This window comes from Ovis canadensis, chromosome 17 (assembly GCF_042477335.2).
Source record: "Ovis canadensis isolate MfBH-ARS-UI-01 breed Bighorn chromosome 17, ARS-UI_OviCan_v2, whole genome shotgun sequence".
In the NCBI taxonomy this organism is placed as follows: domain Eukaryota; kingdom Metazoa; phylum Chordata; class Mammalia; order Artiodactyla; family Bovidae; genus Ovis; species Ovis canadensis.
The window spans coordinates 22,568,592-22,589,888 of NC_091261.1; the positions used below are offsets into that span (position 1 = coordinate 22,568,592).

The 21,297-nt window shown below is 40.2% G+C and overlaps 1 non-coding gene across 1 annotated transcript; it reads right to left on the reverse strand.

Annotated features, from left to right (window-relative positions):
- Positions 1–1,537: 1,537 nt before the first annotated feature.
- On the reverse strand, positions 1,538–1,639 carry LOC138423023 (U6 spliceosomal RNA). The gene has a single exon (XR_011250125.1). It is a non-coding gene; the product is annotated as a U6 spliceosomal RNA (small nuclear RNA).
- Positions 1,640–21,297: the final 19,658 nt, after the last annotated feature.

The following is a 21,297-nucleotide window of genomic DNA, read 5'->3' on the forward strand; positions in this document are numbered from 1 at the left end:
TATGTCTGTAAGTATTTCTGCTTTGCAAAAAATATTTCAAGAAAGTTCTATTCAGTATGGCACCTACTAGCCATATGCAGTAATTTAAATTTTGTTAAATGTAATTAAAATTTAAAATCCAGTTTCTCAGTTGCACAAGGCGCAAGTATTCAATAGCTATCATATTGGACACTGCAGACATTTGCAGCAAATTCTGTTGCAGGATGCTAACATAGACTAGGATTTTAATTTTTTTCCCAATATATAGGCACACACAGAAAAATTAGAAAAAGAAATATGCACAATAATAATTGTGATGACCTTGTTTGGTGGGACTAGATAAGAGGTAAGCAAACTTTTTTCTGTAAAGAGCCAGATGGTAAATATTTAGACTGTGTGGGCCATACAGGCAGTGTTGCAACTATTCAACTCTGCCGTTACATTGGCATATATAAGCGGGTGGACATGACTCTGTTCCAATAAACCTTTATAAGCAGAATCGGGTAGTAGACTGAAACTGGCCCAGAGGCCATAATGTGCCCGCTGGATCGGATAATCGGAGATGCTCCGGTTTTATCTTTTATTGTCTGCGCTGGTCTTCGCTGCTGCAGGCAGGCTTTCTCTAGCTGCTGGGCGTGGGAGCTGCTGTCTAGCTGTAGGCTTCTCGGTGGCTCCTGTTTCTGCAGAGTGCTGGCTCTAGGTGCCTGGGCTTCAGCAGGCAGGCTTAGCTGCCCCAGGACATGTGGGATCTCAGTTCCCAGGCCAGGGATGGAGCCCATGTCCCCTGCATCGGCAGGTGAATTCTTAACCACTGAATCAGCAGGGAAGTCCCACCGTTTGGGGGTTCTTGATGTACATATTCATATTTGAATTAGAAAAGTAATTTTCTTTTTAAAAACAAAACTCACTGGAAAAATTATAAGTTTATACATATATTTCCAGACCTGTGGCATCTGGATACAGATAGACGGAATTCTTTGTGAAGTAAGGATGCCAATTACTAATTTATTCAAACTGTCATACACCAACGATTCCATGTTCTCCTTCTCACTCCTGCCATCAAGTCTGTCATGCCACACTTTCCAGGTCCCACAACACATCAAACACCTGTTGCTCCCCTAATTTATTTGCTGTTTGTGTAGTTTTTATTTTATAGTAGAATACAATCAAAATATACTTGATAAATGGCACCTTTTATTTTCTTTTTTCTTTTTCTTGGATTTTTTTTTTTTTTTGGTGGAGGGCAATCTGAGATGCTAAAAAACGATCAAGTGCTTTTACTTGCACCTTTTTGATTCTTGGTGAAGTTGAATATCTTTTCATGTGTTTATTGTCCATTTATATTTCTTCCTTCAACTGCTTTGCTCACTTCCTGTTTCCACTTTCCTACTGGAATGTTTTTCTTACTGATATGGGAGAATCTCTCGGTACAACGACTATTAAATTGTGTCTTATTTGTGCTGCGCATATTGTCTCCAGGGCTACCATTTGTCTTTCACCATTGCTATCTGCATATATTTCGACTCAGACATTAAAAGTTTTCCTGCTATCAAACCTGTCTTATATGGATTGCTTCATGAATCTGCATGTCATTCTTTTTCAGGGACCACCATGCTTCTCTGTAGCATTCCACTTTTAGTATATGTGCCAAAGCTAGCACTCCCCTAATTGATTAATTTAACTTCTTTGGCGTATAGTGCCTGGGTGTTTGTCCCTGAGATTGCTGAGATGGAAACGCGCCTCTTAGAATACAGTTTCTTGGTGACAGCAATGTATGCATCCTTTGCCTCACATGTTGCCAGCAGAGTGTCCTACATAAAAGTCTTTCAGGGCATGTTTGGTGATCGTGAAGGTGGTGACGACCTTGCCAGCCAAAATTCTGTCTGTTAACAGAGTCCCCAGTGACTCTAAATAAACAGAGAGCTACCGCAGACACTCGGATGCACGCCCTCTGCACCAGCTGCTGATGCTCTGCAATGGGCGCGGATGGAGAATTCAGGCGACTGGCCTGTCTCTGCTGCAGAAGAGGTTGTGCTCCTTTCTTGGTTTTCAAACTGTGCTTCTTGAGTCCTGGGCGAAGATGGGAAAGAGCTGAATTTTAGGGTCTGGCCCGTTACTTGGCTCCAATCAGAATATTTCCCCAGATACAGCCACTATACAGATGGGGCTTCTGAGTTCAATTTGGACCAAATATTTGCTGTGTGTCTTGAGGAGGGTAGGGAGGCTGGGGTGGGGAGGTAAGGAGAGAAAAAAGATTGTGAAAAACATGGCTAAATTCATCATCACAGGCTGGTGGGCGGTGGGTTCTAGCCATGCTTTGTTGGTTCCAAATGGTGTTACAAAAAGTTAAAATTTGAAACCAATGTTTAAAAAGAATTTTCACATTTAAGAATTTAAACAACAAAACTCTTTGCATCTCTGGATTCTTTTATCTCAGCAAAAGAGATTGCTACCATGGAAAGACTGATAGCACGGATCAGCTTTCTAACACTTTGCACTTTTTGAAACGTTTGGTCTTCTCTGTGATTGTGTTAAAACTTTAGCAAATGCTGAGATAAAACCACATTGACCAGTTTTTTAAAAAATCAGAAAATCTGGCAACAGTCACCTCACAATCTGTCATGATGACAATTAGCAGGTGCTGAGAAACAGCTGCTGGTTTTAGCCAAGACATGTCCTCTCTGTCACCCGGCCCCTACCAACCCCTTCTGTATGATTCTGGGCCCTCCCCACTCATCCACATTACTGCCTGACCCTGGAGCCATTTGAGTTCAAGATCCCGAGGCGAGATGACTGTTAAGGCCCTTGCTATTCCCATCATCTATTGGATTTCCATTACATCTATGGCAATTAGTACTAAAATTAAAGCTAATATCTTTTCTTTAAAGTCATCCTCAGTTTATGAACATCTCAGCCACAAATTTTCTGCTCACGTTAAGTTTTGGGGTCAGGAGCCATTGTTTTTCATGAACAAAGAAGGTGTGAAGCCTCCAACCAAGCCAACAAGATTTCCCTTCCAACAGGTGCCATATTGAGCTTCATGGGAATCACTAGAAATGTTCTCCGCATCTTTCTGTTTCTTCCTCACTTTGGGGAACAGGGTAAGGTTGGACTTTCTGAACCCTTGACATGTCCGAACCAGGGAGTAGTGAACAAAAATGACTTGTGAGACTTCTGGACCTTGACATTTTATATGCTGTAACCCTGGGCTCTCTCTTCCCTTTAGAACAGAGATTGGCCAAGTTCAAGATGGAGACTGTGACACACGCAGCCTCACTCCCTAAAGTGACAGTGAGCCGAGGACTTCGGAGCTCGTGATAAACCTCTGCTGTGAGCAAGGAGTGAAACTGCAGGTTTCTAGATCTTGAGGCTTGGGGCCGCCAGTTACTGCTGTACAACCTAGCCTGTCCTGACTCCTTTGTCCTAAATGAAAGCACCATTTTCAAGCCCTCAAGGTTGGTACTCCCACCTAGCCAACCATTCCTCTTCTCTCTTTGAAGTCCCTTCCCTTGACTTGAAGCACAAAGTTAGAACATTATCAAGCAGTACCTACTGCCATCATGTCCTCACTTCTTGGCGTTTGGCTCTCCACTTGATCTTCACTGCCATGGCCCTCTGTTACTTAACAGATTAGAGGTCCCATGTGTTTCCAACTCTGAATAATTCATCTTCATGAGATCCCAGTATTTCACTTAGAACATTAATTTCTTTCATTTTAATATTTTATCATTTTTGTCCTATATGTATGACCTTAACTGGTTGCCATGCATTTTATTTCTTCTTGCCTTAAATATTTTAAAACTTTCAAAGTACAAACATTTCTCATCGGGAGTGTAGCAAAACTTTGCTCAGTTTTAGTTCCATATTACCTAATTGTAATGGAGTGTCATTCAAATGATTTCTGATTTCTTTCTGCTTTAGCTTTGTCCTCATCTTTTTCAGAGTATTTAAAATAATTTTACTTTTTTTATATTTGGCTGTGCTGGGCCTTTGTTGCTGACGGGCTTCCCTCTAGTTTGGCAACCAGGGGCTTCTCTCTAGCGCCTTCTCTGGCTTCTCATTGCAGTGGTGGTGGTGGTTTAGTTGTGTCTGACTCTTGCAACCCCATGGACTGTACACTTGCCACCCGCCTCTGTCCAAGTGTCTGACACTTGCAACCCACCAGGCTCCTCTGTCCACGGGATTCTCCAGGCAAGAATAGTGGAGTGGATTGCCATTTCCTTCTCCAGGCTCATTGCAGCGGCTTCTCTTATGGCAGAGCACAGCGTCTGGGCGCATGGACTTCTGTAGTTGCAGCACGTGGGCTCAGTAGTTGCAGTTCCCAGGCTGTGTATTGAGCACAGGCTCAATAGTTGTGGCCCGTAGGCTTAGTTGCTCTGCTACATGTGGGGTCTTCCCCGATCAGTAATGGAACCCACGTCTCCCACCTTGGCGGGCAGATTCTTTACCACTAAGCCACCTGGGAAGCCCTTTTCTTGGGATCTTTTAATGCTTGGCATTTGGCCACAGTGCCTACAGCTGAGAGGTGGACTGTACAACTGTAAGAACTTCTTTTTTTATGGCCGAATAGCATTTGCAGCAACATGGATGGACTTCACTATTATGCTAAGTGAAATGAGTCAGACAGAGAAAGACAAATCCTGTATGATATCACTTAGACGTGGAATCTAAAAACAACTGCACCCAGCAAACTAGTGAATATAACAAAAACAAGCAGACTCACAGATACAGAGAACAAACTAGTGTTTACCAGTGGGGAGAGGGGAGGGGGAAGGGGCAATTAGACGTTGGGGAGTAAGAGATATAACCTATTACGTATCAAATAAGCTACAAGGATATATTGTACAACACAGGGAATAAAGCCAATATTTTATAATAACTATAAATGGAGTATAACCTTTAAAAATTCTGAATCACTCTATTATATACCTGTAATATATTGTACACCTGTAACATATTGTACACCTGTAACATAATATTGTGAATCAACTACACTTCAATAAAAAAACAAATAGGATAGCAAAAAAATCAGTTAAAAAAAGAATTCTGGGTCTTTTCCCACAGTAGAGCACCAAGGTTTTCTTCAGAGCTGGCACTTTTGGAGTCCCACATGCCAAATGGTGTGATCAGAAAAAAAAAACTCTGTGGTGATAAAACACAAGGTGAGGAAAATTTAAACAATAAGGATAATGTCTCCTTCTTCTGTTGCTACAATAGAGAGTACTGGACTAGGTCTTTTAATCCCCTGGAGAAGAAAATGGCAATCCACTCCAGTACTGTTGCCTGGAAAATCCCATGGAGCCTGGTAGGCTACAGTCCACGGGGTCGCAAAGAGTCGGACACAACTGAGCGACTTCACTTTCATTTTCACTTTAACGTATGTAACAGCTTTACTGAGATATAATTCACATGCAAAGAACTGCACATATTTAATGCGTGCAACTTGATGCGTTTAGACACAAGTAAACGCCTATGTTACCACCACCACAATCGTGGTAACAGACATATCCAACACCTCCCAGACTTTCATTGTGCCTTTCCTTGTGTGTGTGTGTGTATGTGTTAAGGACACCTAACATGAGCTCTATCTCTTAAATGTTACAGTGCACAATACCATGTTACCAACTGCAGGCACCATGCTGTGCAGCCCATCTCTAGAACCTGTCAATCTAGCATAGCTAAAACTTTATGGCTTTTAACTAACAGCTCCCCAATTCACTTTTTAAGGATAATAAGAAGTAACATTTTTCTATATCCAACCTTATTGTAAGAAATATCTAAAGGCTTTATATTCACTATCATCATGTCTTATAGGGGAGGCTCCTTTACCCATTTCACAGATAAGGAAACTGAGGGGGCAATTTCTCCTTAATTCATTTTATCTAACCCTTCAAGCTGCAGGGAGGTCCTGACTAACATAAGGGTTGCAATAAAGAGGATAGAGTGTGATAGCGGGAATGCCTCACTAGTCTCTGTGTTTATTCATGTCTTTTTACTTATTTTACTATGATCAGAACACTTTGTGTGAGCTCTACCTTCTTAACAATTTTTAAATGTACAACACAAATATTGACTATAGTCACAACATTGTCCAACAGATCTCTAGAACTTATTTATACTTTTTATCTCACTTAACTGAAAACTATCTCACTTAATTTGAAACTAATCAAATTGCCCATTCTTTAGTATCTCCTCATTTCCCCCTTCCCTGGAAACCTTCATCCTACTCTTTTTTTTTTTTTCTGATCACACCATTCAGCATGTGGGACCCTAGTTCCCTGACCAGGGATCAAACCTACACCCCCTGCATGGGAAGTGCAGAGTCTTAACCACTGGACATTCAAGGAAGTCCCGCCATTCTACTCTTTGATTCTATGAATTTGACTCTGTTAGATACCTCTATAAGTGGAACCAGGCAGTATGTCTTCCTGTGACTGGCTGATTTCATTTAGCATAATGTCCTCAATGTTCATCCGTATTGTTGGCATATTATTCTCAGAGATATTAGAACTCTCATGTTCACTGCCGGCATTATTCACAACAGTCAAGATGTGGAAACAATTCAGATGTCCATTAGCAAATGAATGGATGGAGAAAAAGTGATACAGACATACAACAGAGTACCATTAGGCCTTGAGAAAGAAGGAATTTGCACATTCATTCATTCCATTGTGTAATGAATAAATTCATTCATTTATTTTATCCTCTATTAGATTAAGATCACTGAAGAATTGATGCCTTCTAACTGTGGTGCTGGAGAAGACTCTTGAGAGTCCCTTGGATGGCAAGGAGATCAAACCAGTCTTTCCTAAAGGAAATCAACCTTGAATATTCATTGGAAGGACTGATGCTGAAGTTGAAGCTCCAATACTTGGGCTACCTGATGCAAACAGCAGACTCATTGAAAAAGACCCTGGTGCTAGGAAAGATTGAGGTCAAGAGGAGAAGAGGGTAACAAAGGATGAGATGGTTAGATAGTATCTCTGACTCAATGGACATGAATCTGGCCAAACTCTGAGAGATAGTGAAAGACAGGGAAGCCCGATGTGCTGCAATCCATGGGATCACAAAGAGTTGGACACGACTTAGCGATTGAACAACAGCAGAGTTAAGTGTGAAGGGACTTCCCTGATGATCCAGTGGCTAAGACCTCTGCTTCCAAAGTAGAATAAGTGTGGTGTGGCAGCTCTGCCATGCTCTAGCTAGATGACCCGTCATCTGCTCTAAATAAATGACAACAGTTAACCAATGGTGTAATTCTTAACATCATAATCTCTCACACTTCCTCCTTCGTCTTTACCCCCAAGTTCAAACATGCTGACAAGACACAAGGCCCAATCCCTTAAGAGTTTGTCCTAAACCTTGGACCTACTGACATGAAGCACGACATGCATTAAGAAACGTGGTAGAAGATTTGACAGGCCACGAGAGACAATAATGAGGGTTGCTTCACTTCTGGCCATCTCACTAGTATCTCTTCCTCTGCCTTAGGGCCCTCCCCAAAGACCCACCCCCACCTTACCACCCACAGTACAGAGTCTCTAGAATGAATGGCCCAGTCCTTGCTAAACAAAACCTCCTAGAAGATTCACATACCAGCAGCAAGAGAAGTGACATTTGCCATGTACCATTAGACCCGGTAACAGATTTTTTTTTTCCCCAGCTGAATTATCACTTGAACCTTGAGTGCCAGGGCAATACCTAAGAATTATACAAGTTTGCCCTTGGTTAATTTTAGAAGATATCTAAAGCAGAAATTCTATAACGCAGACAAAGTCTAATGATCCAAAGATAATGAAGTATTCATACTCAATTGTGATGAACTTTGTGGAGACCAAAAAGAATTACAACACTAAAATCACTAAAACTTGGAGTTTGAAGGTCCAGATTATTGAAATATTATACCTTTGGGCATCAACAAGCATCCTGAGTTACAACACAGTCAGAAAGACATTCTTCTCAAACCACAGACGTCACCAACTTTTTAAGGCTCTAACCTACCAAGGGAAGAATCAGTAGTTAATTTCCTGAAGCCAGGGGATAATTTCCTTTTAAGTTCTTTTCTATTTCCTCTTCGTTTCTTGACCTTGTGAATCTCTTATCTCCATTACTTCTTTATCCCAAGGCTATCAGACTGTTTCCTTTTCCCACCCTTTCTAAAGTTTGCGCTGAGCTTGCTGACTTCCCTTATCTCCATCTCAGTCCTCATCAAAAGCTTTTCAGATATAGGTTAAGTGAAATCTTCTCCTTTCTGATGTTATGGCATAGTTGGAATCTTGCTGTAGGTCTGTGTCGTACAATAAATGAATTGTAGCGTGGCAGTCCAGCCATTCTTGTTCTCTGCTGGCTGGTTTAAAAATTGGCAAGGCTGTACTGATTGAGGAGATTGAAGGCAATGAGCTGAAGCGACTAGTTTTACTGCCCTGCAGTGTGAGCCAAACGTCGGAACACGACCAGCACCTTCTTTCTTTATAGCCTCCTTAACATCTGTCTATAAAACTCATTCCTATCCTGCAGACTTCCTGCCTCACTCCTTCACCCACTACTCTATCCTAAACACAGTTTTTTATCTCATTGCTTACACCCCTCTAAAATACGTCTTTTGCAGAGTGAAGACGCTAATCCAAAGTAAGACTAGAAAAAACTTCAATTTAGCATGGTTTATGTGAATTAGAGAGTGAAACATTAGGTAATACTGTTGGAAAGTAACATATAAATAATAATATCAAATCATACTCTTCCAGTGCTCTCTTTTAGCTCACATTTCCATTTTGTTTAGCTTACATTTCCATTTTGGCCATGTCAGCTTAGATTTGACAATTTGACCTTTGTTTTTTTAACCTTTCAATTTTTAAATTTATGCTAACATAGTTCATTATTCTATTTTCCCCAGTCTTACTGAGGTATAATTGACAAATAATATTGTATTCATTTAAGGTTTACAACATAATTGTTTGATATATGTGTATAGTGCAAAATAATCACCAGAATAAATTTAGTTAGCATCCATCACCTCATATAATTACAAATTTTTCTTTATTGTGATGAGAACTTTTTTTTAGTGTTACAGCCTTTATTTATTTATAAAACATTTATTTTATATTGGAGTATAGTTGATTTACAATGTATTAGTTTCAGATGCACATCAAAGTGATCCAGTTATACATACTCATGTATTTATTTTTTTTATTCTTCTTCCATTTAGGCTGTGAGTGTGTGTCTATGTTTAGTCGTGTCTGACTCTTTGCAACCATGTGGACTGTAACCCACCAGTTCCTCTGTCCATGGAATTTTCCTGGCAAGAATATTGCAATGGTTGCCATTTCCTACTCTGGGGGATCTCCCCGACCCAGGAATCAAACCCACATCTCTTGCATCCCCTGCATTGGCAGGTGGATTGTTTACCACTGTGCCACCTGGGAAGCCCCCCATCCACCCATTTAGGTTATTATAGAATATTCAGCAGAGTTCCCTTTGCTATACAGTAAGTCTTTGTTAGTGATTTATTTTAAATAAAGCAGTGTGTACATGTCAATCCCAAGCTCCCAATCTAACCCTTCACCTCACCCTTCCCCCCTGGTAACCATAAGTTCATTTTCTAAGTCTGTGAGGTGGTTTCTGTTTTGACAGTTTGACCTTGAACCATATTTGTCCCATCATCATTTAATGATCCCAACTAGGGCTGAGTCTAACTTCGGCTTAGGTTCAGTTATCTTTCTAAAGTCTACTATTCCTCCTGGTCTACTCAAAGGCTTGCACCCTTTGCCACATGAGCTATTTAAAAGTAAAAAGCCTGGTAAACCTACGCACATTATTTTCAGTTCACACAGCTATTTGCAAATTAAATTTTAAAATCTAGTCAAAATCACATTTAATGATGATACAAATGAAATTGCTTACAAAATACAGACTCACAGACCAGATAACAAACTTATGATTGCTGGGGGAAGGAGATAGTTCAGGACTTTGGGAAGGTCAGGTACACACTGCTATATTTAAAATGGATAACCAACAAAAACCTACTGTATAGCAAATGGAACTCTGCTCAGTGTTATGTACCAGCCAGGTTTGGAGGGGGCGTGTTTGGGGAAGAACGGATACATGTATACGTATATCTGAGTTCTTTCGCTGTTCACTTGAAGCTACCACAATATTGTTAATCGGCTATACCCCAATACAAAATGTTTTTGGTGTTAAATAAATAAATAAATAAAATGCTTTTTTTAAAAAATCACATTTAAGTACAAATTTTAATTGCTCTACACCGCCATCTAGTGACACGCAATGTTGCACCAAGTATTGCAATTCATGAACCCACTGGAGACACTGTTTTCCCTCAAGGTTTTTAGGTCCTAAACGGCCAGGTCGTCTAAATTTTCACATGCTCACATGTCCAAATAAAAGTCAAATAAATAGGACATATTTGACTGTAGTCAATGGAAGTAGACTCAGTTTAGTACCAATGGGTACAATACCTTCATTTTCTTTTAAAAATTTATTACAATGCTTTATTCTTACTGATCTTTTTTCCCAAGATAGGCATAATTTCTCTCCTCATTCTTAAATTTTCATATCATGTCACATATATCACTTTCAGATGTTCGCTCTGTATAAGGCACTGGCATAAGGGCTTTAGCAAAATCAACACAGTTGATTTTCATGATAACCCAACAAAATGGTTGCTGTTAATATACATTTAGCTTTGTGAAAAAAGCTGGGCACAAAGAGTGACTAAAGATACACAGTTAGTAAACACTTATCTTTCTGAGTATGTGTTCCTTTCATTCTATTAATAATCCTTTGCAAAGCTTATTTCCAAGGAATAAGACAGCTTGTTAGGAAGGCTACTAAGTTCTTTAGTATTTCACGGAATGAAACACTGCTGCTGCTAAGTCGCTTCAGTCATGTCCGGCTCTGTGTGACCCCATAGACGGCAACCCACCAGGCTCCCCTGTCCCTGGGATTCTCCAGGCAAGAACACTGGAGTGGGTTGCCATTTCCTTCTCCAATGCGTGAAAGTGAAGTACTCAGTCGTGTCCGACTCCTAGCGACCCCATGGACTACAGCCCACCAGGCTCCTCTGTCCATGGGATTTTCCAGGCAAGAGTACTGGAGTGGGTTTCCATTGCCTTCTCTGGAATCAAACACTATTGCCCTAAAAAGACAAATGATCTTACCTCTCTCAGGTCAGATTGGAGGGCATTAGAGTTCCTTCTATAGGCATAAAGGGGGCTACAATGAGAGGTATTTTATCACTTGGAATTAAGGTCATCTTGGAATTTAAGACCTGGAGAGTTCAGAACATCTGGTCAGGAAAGTTCACCACGTGTAACTGTTACCTAAAGATTATCATCATAGTTGAAGAGACGTGAAACACCCAAGATTAATCAAAGTAACAGGATTATAATAAGGGGGACATAGCCCATGAAATGACAGAAATCTGAGAAAATTATAATCAGGTTGGTTTCACTGTACCCTGCCAATAGCAAGATGGTTATCAGTGATCTTAGGGAACAAGACAGGAATTGGATGATGCTTATCCATAGCCTTCCAGGAGTGACGATCTGGAACCCATAACCATCTTCCTCGAACAGAGGCCTATGCTCTGTTTTAGGACTGGGAGAGCTTATTGAATTTTCCTAGGCATGAATGACATATTTTTCAAAGTTATTTCCCTTTCTATGAACTAATTTCATGCTGACTGACTTGGTAAATGTGCCAGTGGTCAATGTATTGCCTCTCGGCTCCAGATCCACCATCCGCTACCTGCTCAAGAGCAGGAGAAGGGCCCTGTAAATATTTTTCCTTTTCCATCTGTCAGGATGTTATGCCAGGAGAGGGTAAGGAGGGATCTGCCCTCTTCCCCAGACTCCTTTGCTATGAGTGGCCTCTGCCCTGCCAGGCCCCTGTAGCATGCAGCAGCCCATGGCACCCGGGGCCCAATAGCACCTCCCTACGTGGCTTTCCAGTAAGTTCCAAGGTGTGATGCCTCTGCGGGAATGGCTTTCCTCGGAGCCTGGAGGCTGGGTTTCCAGCGAGTTCTTCCGGGAAAGCATCTGAGTGCCTGTCAGCCCTCGTGTGAGCCGTGGTCTCACTCTCTCCAGCGGAGCGTTTCTTCCTTGGGTGCTCTGTGTTAGCCTCAGGGCCAGTGGATGTTCCTGGTCTCTGAATTCCCATATGCCCTCGAGTTGTTCTGTTTCTTGTTAGCTAATTTCTTAGGTCCAGTTCCATTAGAGTTAATAATGCTGTATATTCAAAATTCCTTGTTTGAATTACTGTGTGGGTTTTCCCCTCTCTTTATTGGACCCTCACTATTACAGCAAGCATCTTTGTGAAATTCATTCAACTTCCCAGAAACCAAGATTCTTTGAAAGAGTGGGTCCTGACTATGGAGCATCAGTCATCTGTTCATGATATGGTAATATTTACCACTATGATTAAGGAGCTGGAATGTTTGTTTTTACGTCAATTCCTTTTGAGTTTGGTTATTCGCTCTTACCCCAGAGCCCAATCACATCTGGTTGTGCAAACAACCGATTCTAGACCTGAAAGTCTGAGCACTCAGGACAGAGGGAGACTCCCCACAACACCACCACTGTATCGGCAGTCATCTGGCTTCTTTTTGTAACACCTCTGCTTCAGCTCTTGAAATTACAGTGCTTAATACTACTTTGCTACATCAGGAAAGATATAAATTTGCCAAAATGGAAAAATTTAATGACCCAGGAAAGAACCTTATCTTCTGGTTCATTTGCTCTGTGGTTAGCAGGAGAGGTTAGGATAATATGATGGTTACTGACAATGAACTTGACCTCCTAATGTGTCACAAGCCAATAGCCATCAATGTGCCATGAAAACAAGTGGTAGACTTCTCTGAAAGCTTACCCTTACACAGATTAGAATTATTTTTCTACACAGGAGAGTCATATAATCTTAATACTTAACCTCCCAAATCTCACCAAAGTGGAATCTGAAAGAGCCAGAAATTAAGTGTTGGTCAAAAAGACATTCCTACTTTCAATTTTCAGTGTAAACTTGTCCTTAATCTGTTGTTGCTACTTTCAAATAAAAGAGTTCAAAATAGACCTTGACCATATTAGGTAAAGAGCTTGATCTCCAAATCACATTATTAAACAACAGTCCTGCACTGCTTACATCAAAGGCACTCTATTCAGATTTGAAGCAAAACATTTGGAATAACATATTTTTTAACCAAAATTTAAAAATTTACTCACACACAAATACATTGGTAAAGAAGAGTAGCAGCAGTTCATGGAAAGTAACAATTTCTTTCAGTTCTTCTTCCTTATATATCACCCATCCATGTAACAGAATCACCAAAGCCTTAAAGTTAAAAAGAACTCATGAATTTACCTTCAATTTCATACATAAATAAAAGTTCCTTTGTGGGCGGTTACCCACTTTACACTTCCAGCCAAAGCAATGAAACTCAAGATACTCTTCAAACCTCTCCAGCACTTTTTTCTCTCTACAGGTTTAGTACGTTTTTTCTCAGAGTTGAAAAAATTGTATAAACTGGACTCCTCAAATGTGTCTATTAATGGACAGATGAGGTTCTCCATTAAAGAATGGAACTTCATTAAAGATGAGTTTCTCCATGTTTTCATCTCCCAATACTGATTACTGTTGTCTCTTCTCATCTTTGTAAATACAGGAAACTACACAATATATGGGGCTTCCTGGTGGCTCAGACAGTAAAGAATCTGCCTGCAATGCAGGAGACCTGGGTCAGCAAGATCCCCTGGAGAAGGCAATGGCAACCTGCTCCAGTATTCTTGCCTGGAACATCCCATGGACAGAGGAGCCTGGTAGACTGCAGTCCATGGGGTTGTAAAGAGTCAGACACAACTAACTAACACTTCACACACAACATATATCAGGGGCTGTTTGATCTACTTTTTAAATTAGATTTAACTGTTTATCACATGTATTTGCTATTTAATTTCAATCTTTTGGGTAATTTTTCCAAATGGGTAAATTTATTCTTTATGTGTGGTTCCTATTCATTTTATTCTCTTTACTCTCACGTTCTTAGGAGGTATCCCCCTGAATAATTCTATATATTATCTACATTACAGACTTTGATTTTCCAACAAATCTGTTACTTATTTGCTTAAGGAGGTAAAAAAAAAGAGGGGGGCTCCATCCATAGAATTGGATTGTGAGCATCTTCAGAGATGATGTACCTTTCTGTGGCATTCGATGCTTTTTCTATTCTTTACTTTGACATCTTTTAAGAATATGCATACCCGGTGGGTCCTACGAATGGTGCTCTGTGGTGCTGTGCAGTGCACAACACACGTGGCAGGCCCTGGCAATCTAGCCTCCTTCCTAGCTATTCTCTTCACCCCTTCCTCCTCTGTGGGCCAAGCTTAGTTATAAGAAGCTCTGAGTTCAGTCTAGAGATAGACAACAGAGAGTTGATGGCAACCGTTTTGGTCAGCGTGATTTTCAGTAGACATTTTACCACATCGCCCAAGTAGCAGAGCACTTTTAACTGATCAGTTCCTTCTCTTCATCGTTCTTGCTGCTGATATTTTGACATCCACATTTTTCTTTAAAAAATTCTCTAGAATAAAAAAAAATAAGAAAAAGGTGTAGAGACTTGAATCTATTATTGTTTCTGCTAGCTCAAAATGGCAATTGAAAAAAAGTGAAAACTATTGATTCAGATGAAGTTTCTAGATTTTCCTGAACACTCTGGTATCTCCATAGCTTAAGTAATTGAAAGCTCAGCTTTATTATATTTCTATGAAAGCCCATGTGAAAATGAGAGCATACACCACGAGACTTCAACAAGACATCATTTTTCTTAAAATAAGTTTAAATGATTTCCAGTTTCACTGTGATATAATTTTGGGGAACCCGTGAGACAAGAGATGCTTCATGCTTACATGAAATTAAACCCTCTGAAAGCTTAGCATCTACTCTAAGGCGTTTGTGAATTATTGCTTGTGTGCACATGTATGTACATGTGCATTTAAAAACCAGCAACCAGGTAGGAGTTTCAGAGGAAAGGAAGGACATGATAAGACAAATAGGAAGAATATGCTGGCCCACTGCATTCCTCTCTCCCTACAGGACCTTTTTCTAATTCATACAAAAGTATGGAGTTTGAGTCAAGATTGCCGGGAGAAATATCAGTAGCCTCAGATACACAGGTGACATCACCCTTATGGCAGAAAGTGCAGAACAACTAAAGAGCCTCTTGATGAAAGTGAAAGAGGAGAGTGAAAAAGTTGGCTTAAAACTCAAATAAAAGGAATCCAAATTGGAAAAGAAGAAGTAAAACTCTCACTGTTTGCAGATGACATGATCCCCTACACAGAAAACCCTAAAGACTCCACCAGAAAATTACTAGAGCTAATCAATGGATACAGTAAAGCTGCAAGATATAAAATCAACACACAGAAATCCCTTGCATTCCTATACACTAATAATGAGAAAATAGAAAAAGAAATTAAGGAAACAATTCCATTCACCATTGCAATGAAAAGAATAAAATACTTAGGAATATATCTACCTAAAGAAACTAAAGACCTATATATAGAAAACTATAAAACACTGATGAAAGAAATCAAAGAGGACACTAATAAATAGAGAAATAGACCATGTTCATGGATCCGAAGAATCAATATAGTGAAAATGAGTATACTACCCAAAGCAATCTATAGATTCAATGCAATCCCTATCAGGCTACCAGCAGTATTTTTCACAGAGCTAGAACAAATAATTTCACAATTTGTATGGAAATACAAAAAACCTCGAATAGCCAAAGCAATCTTGAGAAAGAAGAATGGAACTGGAGGAATCAACCTGCCTGACTTCAGGCTCTACTACAAAGCCAGTCATCAAGACAGTATGGCACTGGCACAAAGACAGACATATAGATCAATGGGACAAAAGTAGAAAGCCCAGAGATAAATCCACACACCTATGGACACCTTATCTTCAACAAAGGAGGCAAGAATATACAATGGAGTAAAGACAATCTCTTTAACAAGTGGTTCTGGGAAAACTGGTAAACCACTTGTAAAAGAATGAAACTAGATCACTTTCTAACACCGCACACAAAAATAAACTCAAAATGGATTAAAGATCTAAATGTAAGACCAGAAACTATAAAACTCCTAGAGGAGAACATAGGCAAAACACTCTCCGACATAAACCACAGCAGGATCCTTTATGACCCACCTCCCAGAATACTGGAAATAAAAGCAAAAATAAACAACTGGGACCTAATTAAAATGAAAAGCTTCTGCACAACAAAGGAAACTATAAGCAGGGTGAAAAGACAGCCTTCAGAATGGGAGAAAATAATAGCAAATGAAGCAACTGACAAAGAACTAATCTCAAAAATATACAAACAACTCCTGCAGCTCAATTCCAGAAAAATAAATGACCCAATCAAAAAATGGGCCAAAGAACTAAATAGACAATTCTCCAAAGAAGACATACAGATGGCTAACAAACACATGAAAAGATGCTCAACATCACTCATTAGCAGAGATGTGCAATTCAAAACCACAGTGAGGTACCATTTCATGCCAGTCAGAAGGGCTGCAATCCAAAAGTCTACAAGCAATAAATGCTGGAGAGGGTGTGGAGAAAAGGGAACCCTCTTACACTGTTGGTGGGAATGCAAACTAGTACAGCCACTATGGAGAACAGTGTGGAGATTCCTTAAAAAACTGGAAATAGAACTGCCATATGACCCAGCAATCCCACTGCTGGGCATACACACCGAGGAAACCAGAATTGAAAGAGACACATGTACCCCAATGTTCATCGCAGCACTGCTTATAATAGCCAGGACATGGAAGCAACCTAGATGTCCATCAGCAGATGAATGAATAAGAAAGCTGTGGTACATATACACAATGCAGAATTACTCAGCCATTAAAAAGAATACATTTGAATCAGTTCTAATGAGGTGGATGAAACTGGAGCCTATTATACAGAGTGAAGCCAGAAAGAAAAACACCAATACAGTATACTAACACATATATATGGAATTTAGAAAGATGGTAACAATAACCCTGTATGTGAGATAGCAAAAGAGACACAGATGTATATAACAGTCATTTAGACTCTGTGGGAGAGGGAGAGGGTGGGATGATTTGGGAGAATGGCATTGAAACATGTGTAATATCATATAAGAAATGAATTGCCAGTCTAGGTTCGATGCAGGATACAGGATGCTCGGGGCTGGTGCACTGGGATGACCCAGAGGGATGGTATGGGGAGGGATGATGGAGGGGGGTTCAGGATTGGGAACACGTGTACACCCATGGTGGATTCATGTTGAAGTATGGCAAAACCAATACAATATTGCAAAGTAAAATAAATAAATAAATGATAATTAAAAAAAAAAACACTAAACATTCAGAAAACTAAGATCATGGCATCCAGTCCCATCACGTCGTGGCAAATAGATGGGGAAACGGTGGAAACAGTGCCAGACTTCATTTTGGGGGGCTCCAAAATCACTACAGATGGTGACTTCAGCCATGAAATTAAGACACTGGCTCCTTGGAAGAAAAGCTGTGATCAACCTAGACAGCATATTGAAAAGCAGAGAGTGTCTGGTCAAGGCTATGGTTTTTCCAGTGGTCATGTATGAATGTGAAAAGCAGAGTGTGTCTAGTCAAGGCTATGGTTTTTCCAGTGGTCATGTATGGATGTGAGAGTTGGACTGTAAAGAAAGCTGAGCACCGAAGAATTGATGCTTTTGAACTGTGGTGTTGGAGAAGACTCTTGAGAGTCCCTTGGACTGCAAGGAGATCCAACCAGTCCATCCTAAAGGAGATCAGTCCTGGGTGTTCATTGGAAGGACTGATATTGAAGCTGAAACTCCAGTACTTTGGCCACCTGATGCGAAGAACTGACTCATTTGAAAAGACCCTGATGCTGGGGAAAATCGAGGGCAGGAGGAGAAGGGATGACAGAGGGTGAGATGGTTAGATGGCATTGCCGACTCAATGGAGATGAGTTCGAGTAAACTCAGGGAATTGGTGATGGGCAAGGGTCCTGGCATGCTGCAGTCCATGGGGTCACAAAGAGTTGGACACAGCTGAGTGACTGAACTGAACTGAGTCAATATTCTGAAGCAGTACATTATAAAACAGGAACCTAGCGCTTGTTCTATACTATGTACCAGGTGCTTTATATGAGCTCCATTAGATTTCACAATATCCCCAAGAGGTAAATACAGTTGGAGATGAGGGGAAGCAACTTAGTGAGGTTACATAACTTACTCCTGGACATACAGCTAGTCAGTAATGGGAACTAAATTGGGACCTTATCCTTGTTTGTCCTTGTTCAGTCACTAAGTCGTGTCCAACTCTTTGCAACCCCATGAACTGCAGGACGCCAGGCTTCCCTATCTCCCAGAGTTTGCTCCAACTCATGTCCATTGAGTCAGTAATGCCATCCAGTCACCACATCCTCTATCACTCCCTTCACCTCTTGCCGTCAATCTTTCCCAGCATCAGGGTCTTTTCCGATGAGCCGGCTCTTTGCATCAGGTGGCCAAAGTATTGGAGCTTCAGCTTCAACATCAGTCCTTCCAATGAATATTCAGGATCGATTTTCTTCAGGATCAAGTGGTTTGATCTCCTTGCAGTCCAAGGGACTCTCCACAGTCCTCCAGCACCACAATTGGGACCTAGATCTGTCTAATTCTCAGGCCCATTCTCCTTTTAAATATTTGTTATTTCACTATGAAAATATAAACAAAAAATAGAAATAGTACATCAAGTTTACACATATCAACCATCCATTTAATAAATGGGATCATTTTTGCCATATTTTACTCCAATCCTTTTAACTTAAGAATGAAATGTTACAGACAAAATTGATGTCACCTATCTGATTCCCAATGGTTAAATCAACCACTAACCTGAAATTGGGTTGCATCCTTCCCGATTTTGTTTTCATATTTTGTATAAATATTAAATTATAAATAAAATGTGTATATTATATCTTAAAATATTTAATTGTTATAACTGTATTCACAATGCTATATGATAGGCTGCTTATTTTATCTTCTTTCATTAATGGTACAATGATGTATATATACCTTTCGTAGCTTGATTTTAAGACATATGTATTTTTTATAATTAACTTTTGGCTGCACTGGGTCTTAATTGCTACACGTGGGTCTTCGTTGCTGTGCGTGGGCTTTCGCTCATCGTGTTGATCAAGGACTATTCTCTAATTGCAGTACATGAGCTTCTCACTGCAGGTGCTTCTCTTGCTGCAGAGCATGGGCTGTGGCACACAGGGACTTCAGTAGTTGTGGTGCAGGGCCTTAGTTGCCCTGTGGCATGCTCTGTCTTCCTGACCAGGGTTCAAACCATGTCCCCTGCATTGGCAGGCAAGTTCTAAACCAATGAACTACCAGAGAAGTTACGCAATTATATTTAATATAAACTCTGTTCTTGTTGAGAGACCTACAACATACCACTCTGACTTACTCTTTTCAACTATTTATTATTTTATTGTTTGGCTATTTCACCCATTATTTATTCATCTCTAAATAGTGACTTTGGAGTTTTTTTAATGTTGCTATTATAAATAAGGCTGCAACGATTATTCTTTCTACATTTCTCCTTGTGCACAGATGTGAGGGTTTCTCTAGGAAATGTTTTTAGAAATGGAATTTCTGGCTTTTAGGGTAAGTATATTTTCAGATTTGGGGTATTGCAAATTGTTTCTCATGTTTGACCAACTCCCACCCCACCAGCAAGGAAGACAGTTCTCATGACTTCCAAGCCTCATGAGCACTTGGCCTGCTCCTGACCTTGACCTTGTGCCAGGCCAAAGATTCAGATTCCTTAAATTCTATCCCCAGGTCAAGATATGCAGGAATTACTGCATATAATGACATGTTGTCATTTTAGCTGTGCTCTCTTAGAGGTATTTTGAAGAATTTTTGTGTCCAACCTTTTAAATACATCAATTTTCATTATTTAACTTCTTTGAAATAAAAATAACAAACCTCATAACATGACAGGTATTCAGTTGCCAAATACATGTTTTCAGAATATTTTTCACACATTGTAATCTGGGGAGTATAGTAAACTGTGATTAACTCTATTTGTTATCTAATCAATGGTTTTTTTCAACCTAGGACTGAAAAAAAATTTCCCCCATAGTCGATAACAGGCTTAGTCTGAATAAGAAATTATAATGTATTTTGTCTGGAGAAAAAAGGAGGTTCTCCAAAACTTGCTAGTTAAAATATTCAAACTGACCAATGCGAAAGCTCAACCTAAGTGTAGATTTGTAACTGACACTCTATTCTAACAGATTATTCTTGGAAAGAAGACTTTTACTAGAGCTCTTTCTTGTCATTATCAATCCAGTATGGTCTAGGTCCAGATTCCTGTCACTGGCACCCTTTCAAGCTAGCTCATGGAAAGTTCTCACTAACTGCCTCTTGTTTCACTGCACATTAACGCCTTTAATCAAAGAGTCAGAACCCATTACATCTAGATTTCAGGAGAGGTTTCACCAATACCACCTCCTGGACTGTCTGACACCTAAACCAATACACCCACAGATCATTACAAGACCCCGCATGAACTAACCTTTCCTGATGATCCAACCTCATTCCTCAATGGAGTGATGCTTATGGCATAACCTACCACAGTTTGAGAGGTCAGAGGGCAAGATAACAGCTGGATTGCAAGGTACCAAATCCCCTAATATTGCAGCTTTTAAAATTTTACATGGCCTATACTTAGAGTAAGATAGAAAAGAATCTTTCAAGGAAACAGTTAAGGTACTCTTTACTTAGATAGAATTATAAGACAAGAGTGTAAATGTAGCAGACAGCTCTTGTATTCACCTCCTTCTGCTTGATTACCTGGTGACTCAGATGGTAAAGCATCTGCCCGCAATGCAGGAGACCCAGGTTCGATCCTCTGGTTGGGAAAATCCCCTGGAGAAGGAAATGGCAACCCACTCCATTACTGTTGCCTAGAAAATTCCATGGATGGAGGAGCCTGGTGGGCTACAGTCCATGGGGTTGCAAAGAGTTGGACATGACTGAGTGACTTCACTTCACTTCACTTCTGCATGATAGAGACTTAAAAAGCCTCTTCTTTTGTTGCTGAGGATAAATGTTTCTATTGCTCATAAGCGTCCTATTCTCCCAGAGTGGTCCATGGAGGCCCCGGGGGCTCTGAGAACCTTTAAGGGCCCTCAAGCTATTTTTATAATACTGTTAAAGCATTGCCTTTGTACTGTGTTGGCTTCTGCATTGACAGTAGGTAATACTGCTAATGACTC